At 36.0% G+C, this 4,018-nt stretch overlaps 1 pseudogene; it reads left to right on the forward strand.

Annotated features, from left to right (window-relative positions):
- Window positions 1-742: 742 nt before the first annotated feature.
- Window positions 743-1,865, forward strand: LOC149223261 (phosphatidylinositol 4-kinase gamma 6 pseudogene; annotated as a pseudogene).
- Window positions 1,866-4,018: the final 2,153 nt, after the last annotated feature.

A 4,018-nucleotide genomic window follows, 5' to 3' on the forward strand; every position in this document is an offset into this window, starting at 1 on the left:
TTCATTGTGTTTTCGGCTTGTGAAGCTTAGAGCTCAAATATAACTCCATGCCTATTATGCACTGATACTCTCGATGGGTGCTGGGAAGTATGTACCGGCCTCTGAAGAAGCTTCGATGATCACATTCCATGTGACCCGGTGTACTCTCCTAGTTACTTTTGCTTAAAATGTTTCATTCAAAGCAAGTCAAGAGACAATGAACGCAAAATGGTAAAAGCTTATCATTTCCTCTTTGTAGGCTCTAACAAGAGGGCAGGTCTTATCCTTTAAAGTAGTGTTACTATGACAGAAAGAACTTCATAATCATCTGTCATTTTCAGAGGATGAGTTAGAGTATATAAATAGGCTTGATGCAAATAAAGATGCAGATATGCTGAGATTGAAGTTTCCCATGCTGAGGGAGTCGTCTTTAAGGATTCTTATATTGTGCACCACATTCTTAAAAATTGTTGCCATTGTTGGTCTTTGCCTTGTAGAAATTGGTGAAATGATGAGTCCATAGTTTCATGGTGTAGAAGAGGAAGTGAGTGAGCTAGAACTGATTTCTATGCAAGCTGAATTTGAGGCAGATCAACAAATGTCTACCACTAGTTGTGAATCGATTACTAATTTCTCAGAAGCCTTTCCTTAGAAGGAACATGCAAAAAATCAGTTTGAGTTTGATGACACAGAGTATGAGGAATATTTTCAACATGTTGTTGACTCTCTGAATTATGTGGAGAATGGGTTGAACTTTGGCAAGATGCATGATCCTCTAAAATCAAGTAGGTATAATACCCTACCTAAAATACCTGAAGTGACTGGACTTCCATGCTTGCTCTCTCAATCTACCTTCCTAGGTCACTACCAGGAAAGAAATGATTTCCAACATCATTTGGCTAAAGGTTGCATTGGAAAGATTCTAGGGCAACCTGAGCTAAAGAGTTCAGTTCATGTGGGAGAGACAGGTGTCCAAGAAGTTGTTTCTTACCTTCTAGATCACATAAATTTTGCAAAGGTGCCTCCAACCATGCTTGTTAAGATTTCACATCCAATTTTTAATATTAATAATGGGATGACCATAAAAAAATGCCCAAAAAGTAAACAAGTAAAATTGCTTCATTTCAACAGTTTGTTATACATAATTATGATGCCAGTGACCATGGGAAATCCAACTTTGTTGTTGCTGTTGTATATAGGATATGAATTTTAGATATAAGGATATTAAATACTGATAGACATGCTAAAAACATCCTTGTAATAAGGTTGGAAAGAGATTTTGGCAGATATCCTCAAATGAGTGATGTTGTTGAGCTTATACCTATAGACCACGTCTCTACCTTCTAGAAATGTTGGAGGATCCTTTCTTTGAGTGGCTTCATTGGCCTCAAGATTCTATGCCATTTTTAGAGGATGATTTAGAGTATATAAATAGGCTTGATGCAAATAAAGATGCAAATATGATGAGATTGAAGTTTCCCATGCTGAGGGAGTCATCTTTAAGGATTGTCATATTGTGCATGACATTCTTAAAAAATGTTGTCATTGCTGGTCCCTCCCTTGCAGAAATTGGTGAAATGATGAGTCCATAGTTTCATGGTGTAGAAGAGGAAGTGTGTTTGTTGGAACTAATTTGTATGCAAGCTAAATTTGAGGTAGATCAACAAATGTCTACTACTAGTTGTGAATCAGTTACTAATTTCTCAAAAGCCTTCCTTGAGAAGGAATATGCAAAAAATCAGTTTGAGTTTGATGATATGGAGTATGAGGAATATTTTCAGCATGTTGCTAACTCCCTAAATTGTGTGGAGAATGGGTTGAACTTTGGCAACATGATCCTCAGAAATCAGGTAGGTATAATACCCTACCTAAAATACATGAAGTGACTGGACTTGTGTGTTTTCTCTCTCAATCTACATTCCCAAGTCATTACGAGGAAAGAAATGATTCCCGTCATCACTCGGCTTTGAATGGGTCATTTCATGGTGTTGTTTCCAAAGATTTTTTTGTAAATTATCCTTCATCACCAAGACTTTTGCATGTAGGTACTAGAATGTCTTTTCCATATAATTTCTCCTCCCCAAAAACCACCAGAGGGTGCCCACTCTCGAAATTGGAAGAGATTCCTTATTTAGGAGGGGAAGAACTACAGGAAGAGCTTTCTGAGAGAAAACAAGAAATCCATGGTTTGAAGCAACAAGGTCCATTGCATGGACAGTTTGAGATTCCTTATTTAGGATGGGAAGAACTCCAGGAAGAGATTTCTGATAGCAAGGGAGAAATCCATGGTTTGAATCAACAAGGTCCGTCGCATGAATAGTTTGAGATTCCTTATTTAGGAGGGGAATAACTACAGGAAGAGATTTCGAGAGAAGGCAAGAAATTCATGTTTTCAAACAACAAGGCCCATCCCATGGGCAGTTTATATCACCGAAGAGTATTTGCTTTCCTCAGAAACATCAACACTATCCAAGTCGTAAAGGAGCATGGAAATAAAATTCAGGGCAAGTTGTTTAGACTTTAATAGAAATGGAAAGTGACCATGAAATGGCTATGGTGGCTCCAACAAACATAAATATTTTAGACTTGAGTGAGGGGAATTGGACCTTGTCCACTAAAATTTTCCAGGAACTTCTACCCAAAGCAGTCACATCAAGAAGAACCAGAACTAGAAACCATAGGCAGACTCAGAACTTCATGCCAGTTTTGAGAACTGGTCTTCTAAAAAAGGTTTTGAAGGCTGCTTGGTGCATGCTAGTTTTGGGGACTAGTCTTCTGAAAAAGGTTTTGAAAGCTGCTTGTTGCATGCTTGATTTTAATTGTAATATATTTATACAATACTTGTATAGACTTATGAAAAGAACTTGGAAGTGGTTGAGCCAATTTATTTTGTGGCCTACTACTGTAATGTGTTTTCCATATATATAAATGAGGCTTATTGATCAACATCTTATCTAGATACTTCTTCACAACATCATACAAGTCCATATGACCTCCATATGATAGATAGCTCACAAAATCCTCTATGAAAGACCTCACAATGTGACAACAATCAGGCACTATGGCAGAAAACGGTCCAAGGGTCAACTAGTCATCAATTATGGTTCAAAAAAATTAATATTTTCCCCATTAAAATCCCCAAACATCCCTTGCCCTCATATCTGAATGGGTTAATTGATCATCAATGCTGGTTCAGAAAATTCAATAATTTTTCATTAAAAACCCCAAACATCATTTCCCCTTGTAGCTGAATGGAAAATAGTGAAAAAATCACAAAACAATAATTCTTTCTTCATTACATATATTTCATTCAAAGTTTCAAACCCTGTATTAATGAGTTTGTAATGAATGAAACCACATTCTATCATCAGTGAGGTGAGAGCAATTAACTGTTACCTGGATCTCCATTTGGGTAGCTAGTTTTTTCACTGACCTAACAAGGTAGAGTATCCCGTACATAATTTGAACCCGAAACTTGGTGCATCCACCTGTTTTTTAAAGCAGTGTCTGAGATTTCAGTGACCACTCCACTAAATACCCCTATTCCTCCCCTCTCGTTTACTACCTGGCACCTTCCAACATTTGGTGGTCTGCAAGTTTGGTTAAGAATCCATGATCATTATGGATGCTTCGCGGATCAAAAAAATGTTCTATAGGTTTGGTTAAGAATCCATGATCATTATGGATGCTTCGCAGATCAAAAAAATGTTGACACTAAATATGACAACTTAAAAAACACTTATTTTTGGGGGGAGATTCATGAGGAAAAGTTTGATCATTTTTAAATAACCCACAAAGAAATATAAAATCTAGTATTTTTCATTGTTTTCTCTTTCATATTGAATTGGAATGTAACTATTTTAAGAATCAGTGGATTTATATTAAATATGAATTGGAATGTAACTATTTTAAGAATCAGTGGATTTAGATGATTATTTAATGATGTGATTTTTTGGAAAAATAGCTTCATTTTGTTGCATTATTTTGTTATAAATTGGATAAGAAATGATATATTATATTATTATATTATAAAATAATT

Source organism: Pinus tabuliformis, chromosome Q (assembly GCF_031772625.1).
Source record: "Pinus tabuliformis cultivar Carrire ecotype Pingquan chromosome Q, CPIR1, whole genome shotgun sequence".
Lineage (NCBI taxonomy): Eukaryota > Viridiplantae > Streptophyta > Pinopsida > Pinales > Pinaceae > Pinus > Pinus tabuliformis.